We start from the raw sequence: 13,858 nt of genomic DNA on the forward strand, positions 1-13,858 counted from the left end.
CACTTTATACAGACAACCACCTACGGTATAATCTCTTACTTGGTCATGTTATCCCATTAGAATTTAAGTATTTAGTTTTTACTCCCAAAATCTTAATTCATAGTCTTGAGTTCATAAAAAGTACATTATAGCATTATCCACCCAATAATGTTAAGCATGAGCGTTACAGTAGTAAGCATCAATACTGTTACAAATGTCTTACATTTGACAAAAATAAATAAGCAAATAAATATTGGCAAATATTTATCAACAGCAGTTTAAGAATGTTTGTTTTTTTTCCCAAATGGGAAAATATCACCTTTTTTAAGGAATTAAAATGATCTTTTAAAACAATAATTTTTTTCTAATCTGTTTACATTTTTTGATGATAATTTTTTTTTTTTCTTAATTTTCTCTATAGCAGCCATTAGTGTTCTCGGTATGGACTATGACCTGTGCAGAGGTTAATGTGTTATCTACATGCAGCTGTATATGGGAGATGATACATTTTATGATAATCCTGCCTATAATGCTAATGAGATGACTTTTGATAAGTGATCTCTACAAAACAGAAAGCTTGAGCCCATTGGAAGGCCATATGCCAAAGTAAAAACTGTTATAATTTTTTTTTTACTCTGGATGTTGGTATGGATAATGAAAAAAACAAAAAAAAAAAAATAACAAACAAAGAAAAAATTTTAAGCAAAAAAAAAAAGGAAATTACTAAATATCAACTTCATACATCAGACTTGAGACAAATGTTTGAAAATTTGTAATGCTTTATAAAGAAAAGTCACAAATTTGATATCCGTTCTAAGCATAGTGACACCACTTTTTATCATCATTACAGCAGATCAAAACTTTTATGTATTACCCCAAATATATGAAATTATTGAGAACTGTTTAAGATTACTGAAATGAACTCATGACAGAAGATAAACTGGTCAAACCCCAATGGTAAACGTTCATTCTGGAGATAAACCATAGGAAACAAAAAAAGTTTTATTTTCAATACTGAGCATAATCAAGTGTTCTGAATGTAACATCAATGTTAAAGATTAGAATATACAGAACTGATTTGCTTTAATCAATAATAATAATCATAATAATACTTTGTTACACAACCCCATTGTTTTATATAGGCTTCATTTCTCTTCAGCAAATGTATATTTGGCTTTGAAAATATGCATCTAATGATGTAACCCTTATGTTCCTCTTATAGTTTTCTTTATATTTATATACAACCAGAATGGAAGCAATTTATTGAAAAGCCATTGTTTCCTTTTTCGAAAATACCAAAAAATATTTTTTTCCATGTTTAATATTTTATTTTTCTCTTTTTATCTTATAAAATGTCACATCTTGATGCAGTTGATGTCAAGTGTGCTTAAGTCATATGAATCAAGAGACTAACAACGGTGACTTCAGAAACTGGTGTGTTGCCTGTACAACGATTAAAGTCAGATTAAACAGATCTTCCAATTTTAGCTGTGCATGTCAGTCAAACTTCATCTTTAATACGTGTAGAAAATTGAGTTGTGTTTATGCTTTATATTTTTGTTTCCCTTTTATTTCCAACTAAGCATCCATTTTGCTATTCAAGATGAAATCCACAGAGATTATAGAATTCTTGTTCAGAAAATAAAAAAAGTCTTCAAGATATTGGATGCCTCTTTCACCACGTTGACAATAAACGCACAAGAAAGACCATTGTGTAAGGCACTCAAAAGGTTCTTATCAATCACGAGAGATCAGTCACACTGACATTCATTCTCATGCCAGGACTCACTGCATGCACTGCTTTTGGAAATTCTGGTGTCAGAACACGTCCATTTTCCCCAGCACTTCCTGTAATTGACAGCCTTGCCTTGTTCCTCATGACATCACTGAAGGTTATCTTAAATATAAAGGGAAAATAAAGAATGTAACAAATTCATGCAATGAAGAGGAATGCTTAAGAAAAAGAAGTAGATTTTTATGTAGAGCAAATACAACAACAAAGAACTAGTCACAATAGTATTAAGCACATTGAAAATGGTTAGAGCCACTAAAGAAATGTTATGTTGTTAGTTTCCTGAACATTCAAATGTATTTGGGTGTGTATGTTAAATACACTGGGGTAGATTTACTAAGATTTTCCTGCTAAATTTAGTGACTTGCCACCATACTTAATTTGTATACTAGTCCACAATTTGAATATTACCATGCTGAAAACTTCATGTAACATTCATACATATTTTAAACAATTATAAAATGTATTGTCAACAAAAGTTCCCAAGGATACCTACTCCATAATCTTTCATATATCACCATTATATTGTATGGAGTCCCTAGTCTCCACACTATACCAAGAAGTGTAGCTCAGTACATACTGTATACCAAGAAAAGAATAAAAAGCATAATCACTCCTTAAAAGGAAACCATTTTATTAAGTCACTTTTAAAATCACAAAAAAAGTCATATGCAGGTATTCAGAAGATAGTCCAACACCAATGCTGACCTGTAACTTTACCTTGCAATATTACCATGGTAACCAAGACCGTCACACTGAGTTATGGGTAATACATACAAAAGTACACTGAGCTTTCAGTAAACATATAGGCACAACTGCCATCCCTTTCACTATTTGTGGCTAAAGGTAATTCTATTGTCTATTCCCACATACTCTCCCCCCCCCCCCCCCCCCCCCCCCCGTGAGGGTTTATTGTGTTTTGTATGAAAAGTTTTGGCAACCCTTGAGAAAGTTTTCATACGAGACGTACATCAGGGCTGCTATACCTTCTCATGGGGTGGGGAGAGAGAGTATGTGGGAATACACTATAGGATCACCTATAGCCACAAATAGTGAAAGGGGCAGCAATTGTGCCTATATGTTTACTGAAAGCTCAGTGGACATTATGTATTCCCCATAACTCAGTGTTACAGTCTTGGCTACCCTGGTAATATGTCACATTAAATTGATTTACATAAGACAAGATACAGTTCAGTATTTGTGTTGGACTATCCTCTGAATACCTGTACATTACTTTTTTGTGATTTTAAAAGTGATTTTATAAAATGGTTTCATTATATGCAGTGGTTATGCTTTTTCTTCTTTTCTTGGTATGCAAAATATATAATGTATTTACATGATAAAATGAAGGGGTGAGCTTTCTTCTTGAGGAGAACACCATTAACAATGCATAGAGATTCATAGGCCATTAGCACTCCACTGGGCATTCTGCAAGAAGGGAATATATGAAGTAGCTCAATCATACCACCCGATTAGGTAATGTTCCCAAAACATCAGTTTTTCACTCCAACTACAGAGCTAACTGTAACCCCTTGCTGGGCTGAGGGATATGCGGCAGCTCAGCAAGGAAGGAGTTAACTAGCGCTGCAGTCATAGTCAATATATGCAGTCATCTTGCCTGAATACTATATGCTAGAGGTGCACCGAAATGGAAATTTCAGAACCGAAACCGAAATTTAAAAAAAATGTCCGGCCGAAACCGATACCGATACCGAAAATGACTTCTCCCCGTCTTCTGGTAAAATGCAGCGCTCCGCTCATTAGATTAGATTAGATTCCCCCACGTCAGATTGCCAGCTCCCCCACATTAGGTCGGGAGTTCCCCCACATTAGTAGGCAGCTCCCACACAATAGTAGGCAGCTCCCCCACATTAGGTCAGCATTTCCCCCACAATAGTAGGCAGCTCCCCCCAACAATAGTAGGAAGTTCCCACACAATATTAGGCAGGTCCCCCCAACAATATTGGGCAGCTCCCCCCACATTTGTAGGCAGCTCCCCCCCACATTAGGTCAGCAGTTCCCCCACAATAGTAGGCAGGTTCCCCACAATAGTAGGCAGCTCCCCCACATTAGGTCAGCATTTCCCCCACAATAGTAGGCAGGTTCCCCACAATAGTAGGCAGCTCCCCCACATTAGGTCAGCATTTCCCCCACAATAGTAGGCAGGTTCCCCACAATAGTAGGCAGCTCCCCCCAACAATAGTAGGCAGTTCCCACACAATATTAGGCAGCTCCCCCCAACAATATTAGGCAGCTCCCCCCACATTTGTAGGCAGCTCCCCCCCCCCCCCACATTAGGTCAGCAGTTCCCCCACAATAGTAGGCAGGTTCCCCACAATAGTAGGCAGTTCCCCCACAATAGTAGGCAGCTCCCCCCACATTTGTAGGCAGCTCCCCCCACAATATTAGGCAGCTCCCCCAACAATATTAGGCAGCTCCCCCCAACAATATTAGGCAGCTCCCCCTCAATATTATTCGGCAGCTCCACCCCAACAATATTAGGCAGCTCCCCCCACATTTGTAGGCAGCTCCCCCTACACATTAGGTCAGCAGTTCCCCCACAATAGTAGGCAGCTTCCCCCCACCCCACAGACATACAGCTTCCAGCCATATACAGTGTATGGCTGGAGGCTGTATGTCTGTACTGCTGCTCCACAGTGTTCCGGTCACCGCTCCTCCGGCCCATGGAGCCATAGCAGTAGGTGCCGGGACCGGGGAGCGGTGACCGGAACACTGAAGAAGATGACGCGGTCACTTACCAGGCCCCGGCTGGCGCGCGTTCTCCTGCGACTTTCCTGCAGTCCTCCTGCGTCTCTATGGTTGTACGCACGGGATGTCAGTGACGTCCCGTGCGTACGACCATAGAGGCGGAGAAGCGAGGGACCGCAGGAGGACCGAAGGAGGATCGCAGGAGGACGCCGGGGAATGGTGAGTGACCGGCGGACATCCTTATGTCCCGAAAAGATTTTTCGGGACACAGGGATGTCCGGGATAGGATTAGGAATACTTCTTTTTATGTGCCCGGGCCGGCTCCCGTGTGTGGCTGCAGGCGGGGGCCGACCAGAGCATATAAAACCTAATACTGTATACTAAAAACCAGGGGGCCTCCAGCTGTTGTGAAACTACAACTCCCAGCATGCCCGGACAGACTTTGCTGGTCCAGGCATGCTGGGAGATGTAGTTTCACAACAGCTGGAGGCCCCCTGGTTTTTAGTATACAGTATTAGGTTTTATATGCGCTGGCCGGCCCCCGCCTGCAGCCACACACGGGAGACGGCCCGGGTACATAAAAAGAAGTATTCCTATCCTGGAGAGTGCGCCCTCCCAGATGTTGCGGCCGCCCCCCCCCCCCCCCTGCACCCCCCACGAGTGCCTCTGCCACTGGCAGTGTTTGCAACTTGTGCTGTGGGCGGGCAGGGGAGGTGGGCGGGCAGGGGAGGTGGGTCATTATCGGCACATTTTTTGTTGTTTCGGCATTTTGCCGAAATAATTATTTTCGGCCGATATGTATCGGCCGCCGATATATCGGTGCATCCCTACTATATGCTGTTAACTGAAGATCAACTTTCCCAACTGGTTCCTGCTTCAGTGTAGCTCCGCCTCTTATGATAACGTCAGTAGACGCAGAGCTACACCAGAAGATCGTAGTCTCAAACGAAGGTGGTAAGTATGACTCTGTTCACATTTTGCATTTTTAGCGTGCTTTTTTGCTTTTAAAAATGCATGTTAAAAATGTACAATATGAATATATCCTTTATGGCAGTGTATATTCAAACAGGGAGCCTCTAAGTGGGAATGATGGGGATTGTAGTTTAGCAACCCCTGGAGGCTTGCTGGAAACACACTGCTTTATGAGGAAAATGTACCTAAACCATTTTTTGTGTTTTTCTTTTCTTCTCTTTTCAGATGTGAAGACTATATCTGATTCAAGGTGTTGTTTTTTAACATGTGTCATCTTTTTTCAATTTACTTTACAGGCTAAGTAGTGAAAGCTGTCTTATAGACAGAGTCTATAGGCTAACTCACAGATATCACCCTGGTACCTCATCACCACAGGGATACTGGAAAGACCCGATACCAACAGGCCTGATTCATCAAAAAAGGTGCCCCTTGTCCTAGGCAGTAACAGGCTGATGTTATTTAGGCTGGAGAGGGCAAAGAACAAAGGTCTTTGTCCACCTTGGTAACATCAGGCTCTTGCTGCTTGGTTGGTATCTGGATAAAAATGGAAATAAGGGAGACCTGAAACTTTTTTTTTCCATAAAAAAAATAAACATGTGTGGTTCCCCCTGTGTTCATTCTCAGCCAGATACCAACCAAGCCGCAAAAGACTGACCTTACCAGGGTTGTCGAGAATCATTGTCATTGGCCATTCCAAGCCTTAATTACATCAGCCTGTTAACATATTTTAAATGAGAAGAAAAGAAAAACAGGTTAAAAAGGGGTTAGTACATTTTGGGTGCTCTCTCCAGGGAAGAGCACCCTTAAAGCAGTATGTTCCCAAACAGGGAATCTCCAGGTGTAGCTAAAATACAACCCCATCATTCACAGACAGCCTTTGGCTATCTAGGAATGATTGCAATTGTAGTTTAACAACAGCTGAAGGCTCCCTGTTTGATAACAAGATAACAGAAATTATCTGTTCAATTAATAATTTTTTTAACAAAAAATCATGCTAAAAATGCATAATGTGAACGGACTGATGCTTCGTTCCAGGCTGTGATCGTCTTCTTGTGTATCTCTGCCTATAGTGATGTCATGACTATAGGTGGGGCTACACAAGAAGAAGTTGCAGCAGAGGTGAGTAAGTGGATCTTCAGTTCACAGCACAACCAGCAGCAATAGTTAACTCTTTCCTGCTGGGTTGGCACATAGCTTTTGAGTTGGTATACATGTGTGTGTGTGCGTGTGGAGGTCAAAGGAAATAAACAGCAGCAGCAGATAGAGGAAGGGGTTGCACTAAGCACTAAAATGCTACTAATAATAAGGATGAGGACAAGCCTGCAGACAGAAGAGAGGGGGATATTATGTTCTAAAAGAAGTACTGTGGACATACAGTAGTAGGCAAATGTGGTCACATGGGCCGGTTGCCCATAACCTTTAGGGTGGCCACAGTTGAGAGGGAAAGCTTGATTTACCTTTCAGGAATGGCATGGATCCCATGAAGGAGGCAGTCATGCTTACAGAAAATTGTAGGTAGATAATAAACTTAATGGCTGAAACTTAAGTGTTTTTTTCTGGACTAAGGAGTCTTTTTTGTTACATATAATGATATACAAATTTGTTAGGAAACATTTAGGCTAGGTATAGGCAACCTTCAGACTATATCTCCCATGATGCTTTAACAGTATTTCGGCTGTAAGAGCATCATGGGAGATGTAGTCTAAAACATCTGTGGTGCATAAAGTTGCCTATGCCTGATCTAGCCTATCAAACAGAGGAAAGTGCTGTTTGAAACAACAGTGACCATTTAAAGTAGCAAACTGTTTACACATACAGAGCAAAAATTAATTAAAGGGAATCAAATAAGTACAAAAAAAAAAAAGGAAAACTGGAAACTGGCATATTGAAGTATTTTCACCAGTGTTTTTGTTTTTAACATATAACATTTTAAATAATGTGTTAGCTTTATTTTGTAGGTCTATACAATTATTGTGATACCAAATCTCTATGATGATTTATGCTTTATTTTTTTGTACAGTTAAAACATATTGGGGTAGATTTATCAAAACTTGTGCAAAGGAAAAGTAGACCAGTTACCCATGGCAACCAATTAGATTGCTTCTTTAGTTTTGAAAAAACCTCTGAAAAATAAAATAAGCAATCTGGTTGGTTGCTATGGGCAACTGATCACCTTTTCCTCTGCACAAGTTTTAATTAATTTCCCCCATTGTGTCACTCCATTTGACTTAGTGCACCATGACGAACATTTACATTATGAACATGAAGTGAGTGTAGGAGCTGTCAGCAGCTAAGATCTCTCCACTAATGGTGGACATCAGTGATCATTCTGATGTCCATCATTAACCCTATTGATGGCATGGTCAATGAAGATAATGGCATCTATAGGCAAAATGGAGGTGCCAGTGGGTTTGGGTGGGCTCATAGGATCCCCACAATACATTTGCAGGTGTCTGATGAAAATATATGAAAGTCCCTCCAATAAAAATATAAATCATTGCACTTTTACCATAAAAAATTGCATTAAAAAAATACTGTATTTATCGGCGTATAACACGCACTTTTTAGGCAAAAAATTTTAGCCTAAAGTCTATGTGCGTGTTATACGCCGATACACCCCCAGGAAAGGCAGGCGGAGAGAGGCCGTCGCTGCCCGCTTCTCTCCCCCTGCCTTTCCTGGGATCTAGAGCCCTGCTGCCGGCCCTTCTCTCCCCCTGGTTATCAGCGCCAGGGGGAGAGAAGATGTCATGGATCTTTCCACTGTCATGGCTCAAAAGTCACAGCAGTTAGCCCATCAGGCGCTACAACAGAGTCAACTCTCATGGTGCAAAAGCAACAGCAGCAGCCACCTCTTCCTGAGTCTCCTCCTGTGTCTGCAGCTTCTCCCGGGACCAAGCTTAGTTTGTCCTTGCCTTTTAAGTATGATGGAGATCCCAAGCTGTATAGAGGCTTTGTGACACAGTGTTCTATCCATCTAGAACTCATGGCGGATCTGTTCCTGACAGCATGCTAAAGTGGCATTTGTGGTCAGTCTACTTTCTGTAAAAGCTTTAGTCAGGGCTACTCCTCTCTGGGATCAGAGAGATACCATCTCCTTGAACCTGTCAGCCTTCCTTGCAGAATTCCACACTCCATTTGAAGAACCCGTGCGAACTTCCTCTACTGAGACGGCTCTTCTGAACTTCTGCCAAGGGAACTCCTCCGTTGGCGACTGCGTGATTCAATTCCACACTCTTGCCTCTGAACTTGCTTGGAACGATGAGGCCTTGTGTGCTACCTTTAAAAAAGGACTTTCTTCTAGAATCAAGGATGCTCTCGATGCAGGAGATTCTCCAACTAACCTGAGCAAATGTATCCATTTAGCCACTCGTATTGATATGCGTTTTGCCAAGAGGCAGGAGGAACTTCCTTTGGAAAAAGAACCTGCCCAAACACAATGTTTACCTCGTCTGGCACCCTTGTTCTAACATCCACCCCTACTGTCTTCTTTGCTTCCTGCCAAAGAGGCTATGGAAGTGGACCGTTTTCACTTAACACAGCAGGAAAAATCCTGTCGACGTAATGAGAATTTGTGCCTATATTGTGCCAGTCCAGAGCACTTTCTCAAAGACTGTTCTATAAGTCCTCCGCATCCGGGAAAATGCTCTTATCTTGGACAAGTAGGAATGGCATCCCTAGATGTGAATATTACCTCTCCTCACTTGACCACCCTGGTTCAAGTTTTTTCCTCTGCCAAGACATCTTTCATCGCTTCTGCTTTTTTGGACTCTGGTTCCACTGGCAACTTCATTGGTGCCTCCCAGGTTCATAAACACCGTCTTCCAGTGATGAGTCTTGTCAAGCCCTTCTTCATTTCTTCTGTTAATGGACAACATCTGAACTGTAAGGTGCAATTCCACACTGAACCCCTCGCCATGCAAGTGGGGGATTTGCATAAGGAAAAAATTTAGTTTTATGTGCTACCACATTGTACTTCGGAGCTTCTTCTTGGTCTTCCTCGGCTTCAACGTCATTCTCCACAACTTGACTGGAAATCTGGTGAAATCACATGCTGGGGACAATATTGCCAAGATCACTGCCTCGTGCCTCCTCTTAGGCCTGCTAATAAAAGCATCAGAGCTGACGCTCTTTCCAGATCCTCCGATGTCGCAGGATTGGACTCCACGCCAGGCATAATGTTCCTCCTGTGATATATTCTGTGCTTGTTAAACTCAGACGTAAAGTCTTGAATTGGGGAAATTCTTCTTTGCCAGTTGGTCACCTTAGAAGACGGAAGACTCCACGACAGAAACCTGTAAGTCCTTTATAGCATTTGCCCATTCCAGAAACCCCTTGGTCACATGTAGTTGGGAACTTTCTGAGTTCCAAAGAAGAGGGGGGAGACCAAAGGGGACCATGCTGGCCATGAGCACTCTGGGATTCGCATCACGTGACGCGCCGGCATGTGAATCCCAGTCCGTCACTCACCTCCCTGGTCTTCCTGTTCTTGCAGCCCCACGCACTTGCCCCTTCCTCCTAGGGTGCGCGCGCACCAGAGCTTTTACATTTAAAGGGACAGTACTAATTTAATTAAGTGTCTACACCTGCACCCTGTCTTTAAGTATCAGCTCCTCCCTTTGCTCCCGGCCAGATCTTTGTTGTCTTGTGAAAGCATACTGTGTTCCTGATATCCGTGTTCCTGATCATTGTTCCGTTACCTGACCCTGCACCTGTGCCACCTGCCCTGACCTACTACCTTAACCTCATCTTGCCAGTTTCCTTTTGTGCCACGCCACACCCAGCAACCTGAGTCGTGCCAGGGGTAACGACCTGGTTGCTGCCTGCCGCAGCAAGACCATCCCGCTTCGTGGCGGGCTCTGGGGAAAACCAGCGACACCTTAGACTCCGCTCCCTGGCACGGCTCACATCATCATCCACACAGTCCCAGAGGATCCACCACCTGCCGTGACCCGTACATATATCTATATTTATATATATATATATATATATATATATATATATATATATATATTTATATATATATATATATATATATATATATATATAAAGCTTCAAAGCCACCACACTTCCTGTAAACCATTCTGCATAAAATACATGGTTCCTGTGGCCATTGTTGTCTTCTCTGGCTGCTTAATATTCTTTACTATCCTTCTCTCCATCTCCCAGCAATCATTGCTCTGAGCAACAGAGGGAGATTCAGTGTCTAATTGGCTGAGGCTGCACACACCTGCCATTTCTCAGCATATCAGCACTAAAGTAAGCATTACTCATCAGTACAGGGCAGAAACCACATGGTCTGTGTCTCAGGAGGGTGGTAGCTGCTTTCAGCGAGGGATTTGGACAGAGACAGAGTGGATGGCTGGATGATGTCATACCTTCACTTCATGCATGTAAGAGACAACCAAAGAGGGGAAACTGCTCTATATAGCTAATGAATAATATTTAGACACTTAAATAGTCTGATGAGAGGGAAAGGATGGGCTATGGGTTTAGTTCCCCAGAGTACCCCTTTAAGGCCAAAATGGGCTGTGTCCTTATGGGTTAAATACCCATAAGGCTTAGTTCCCACATGGTGAATAACATAAACAAAAAAATACCAAACTCCAAAAATGCTGATTTTAGATCGTATTTCAGATTTTTTTTAAAAAGAGATCTAAAAAGTTTCATTAAAACAAAAATGGTAGCAATAAATACGGTTAAAAAAACAAACTAACGCCATTTTTACCATAAAGTGCACTTCCATGAAAACAAAAACCTCCAAAAGTTGCACATATTTTTTTGCTTAAAGGTGTCATTATGAAGTACAACTGGTCCCACAAAAAAAAAAAAAAAAAACAAGCACTCACATGGCTCTGTGCATGCATACATAAATGGATAAATAAATGTCTCCTAAAAAGTGAGAAGAAAACGAAAAAAGGAAAACTGCCCTTAAGGCCAAAATGGGCTGTGTTCTTAAAGGGTTAAATACCCATAAGGCTTAGTTCACACGTTGTATAATGTACAGGGCATATTTTATGTTACGCTGTATTTTAAGCTGTAATTGGAAAAAAAAAGTCAGAAACTGCATAATTGTTTATGCATTTATAATTTCAAAAGTTGCAGGTGGGTGTTTGCTGTCAAGGCATCATAACTGAACAGAAATTCTGTAGTTCCCAAAATGTACTATTATATCTACTTTCTATGAGTACTACATGTAATAAATGGCTTTATAAATTGTAAAAATTTCTATTTTTCAACCCCTTAACAACTCAGCAAATTTTCAGTTTTGTGTTTTTATTTTTGCCTCGTTGCTTATAAAAACTTTTTCAATTTTCCATCTACTGATCCATATGATCTACTGATCCATATGAGGGCTTGATCTGTAGTTTTTATTGGAACTATTTTTTTTATTTTTGATGGGGCTCTTTGATCTTTTTCTTTTTTTTTCTGGTACAAGAAGTGACCAAAAACCTGCAATTCTGGACTTTCTTTTACATTTATGCTGTTCACTAACCATATATTTACCCCTAGATGACATTAATATATATATATATATATATATATATATATATATATATATATATATATATACTCATTAATCCTTTAGATGATGTTGATCATGGCACCTAAAGTATTAAATGAGATATGCCAGTTATATCAGGGAGCTCATTGGACTCTTGTAACAAGATTGTGGTGGTCCAGTGAGCTAAAATGGTGTAGGAAAGACCCCTTACCTGCATCATGTCACTGGATTGCCAGTCAAATAATATAGCCTGGCTTAGCCAGGCCTTATCAGCGAAGTGCCTATCACACTGTATAATGTTATGTAAGGAACAAAGCATGATACAGTAAATGCAAGCTAATGACTGTGTATAAATGTCCCCAATGGGGACTTAAAAAGTATCCTCTAATAAAAAATGTCATCACCCTTCATTTCCCATTTTGCAAACATAAATAAATAAATGTAAATAATTCACATATTTGATATTACAGTGTGCATAATTTTCCGAAAAATTTAAATATAATGTATATGATGCCACACGGTGAACAGTGTAAACAAAACAAGAAACACCATAAATGCAGATTTTGTCGTATTAATTTCAGAAAAAATACATAAAACGTGATCAATGTCTCATCAAAACAAAAATGGTACTGATAAAAACTACAGGTCATGGTTCAAAAATATTAGCTCTCATACAGCCCAGTATATGGAAAATTTAAAAAGTTATAGGGGTAAGAATAGGACATTCATTTTGTTAACCCCTTAAGGATTCAGGGTTTTTCCATTTTTTGCATTTTTGTTATTTCCTAATCACATTCAAAAAATGATAACGCTTTCAATTTTGCACCTACAGACCCATATGAGGACTTATTTTTTGCCCCACCAATTATACTTTATAAAAGCATCAATAATTTCACCACAAAATTTACGGCAAAAGCAGAAAAAAATATTTGTGGGGCAAAACACGCCATTTTGTAAATTGTGAGGGCTTCGGATTCTATACACTGCACTTTTCGGTACAAATTACACCATATCTTTATTCTGTAGGTCCATATGGTTACAAGGATACCTAATTTATATAGGTTTTATTTTATTTTACTACTTCAAAAAAATTATAACTGCATCAAAATTTTCTGATCCCTATAACTTTAGCATTTTTCCATATACAAGGATGTATGGGGGCTCATTTTTTGCGCTGTGATCTGAAGTTTTTATCGGTACAATCATTTTCATGGGACTTTTTGATCGCTTTTTATAAAAAAAATTTAGGGTATACAAAGTTACTAAAAATACGCAATTTTGGACTTTGGAATTTTTTACGTTTGGTTTGATTAACATTATATTTTTATAGTTCAGACATTTACGCATGGCGATACCACATATGTTTATTTTTATCAAATTTTTTTTATGGGAAAAGGGGGGTGATTCAAACTTTTATTAAATAAGAGGTTAAATCACATTTATTAACAATTTTTTTACACTATAACTATAACATGCAATACCTTGATTGCAGACACTGATCAATGATGAGCCAGGACGCGAGTGGAGGTCCCCTTACCTTGCTCCGTCACATCCGATCTGGGTTTGATTGCTCCAAGCCTGAGCTACAGGCTTGAGCAATGTAGCCCCTATCTCGCTAATCCATGCAAAGCTATGGCTTTGCAGGGATCAGTATAAGAGATCAGTGTGTGCAGTGTTATAGGTCCCTATGGGAGCTATAGCACTGCAAAAAAAAGGGAAAAAAAAGTTAACAAAGGTCATTTAACCCCTTCCCTAATAAAAGTTTGAATTACCCCCCTTTTCCCATAAAAAAAAACTGTGTAAATAAAAATAAACATATGTGGTATCACCGCGTGCGTAAATGTCCGAAATATAAAAATATATTGTTAATGAAACCGCACAGTCAATGGCGTGTGCGCAAAAAA

General features: G+C 40.2%; 1 protein-coding gene across 2 annotated transcripts in view; it reads right to left on the reverse strand.

Moving 5' to 3' along the window:
• Nucleotides 1–961: 961 nt before the first annotated feature.
• Nucleotides 962–13,858, reverse strand: part of GRIA2 (glutamate ionotropic receptor AMPA type subunit 2) — a 200,740-nt gene continuing 187,843 nt past the window's right edge. For both annotated transcript variants that reach the window (XM_056561936.1, XM_056561929.1), the window contains exon 16: nt 962–1,876. The gene's annotated coding sequence lies outside the window, so the exon portion shown is untranslated. The remainder of the gene's footprint in view (nt 1,877–13,858) is intronic.

This window comes from Hyla sarda, chromosome 1 (genome assembly GCF_029499605.1).
Source record: "Hyla sarda isolate aHylSar1 chromosome 1, aHylSar1.hap1, whole genome shotgun sequence".
NCBI classification, from domain to species: Eukaryota; Metazoa; Chordata; class Amphibia; order Anura; family Hylidae; genus Hyla; species Hyla sarda.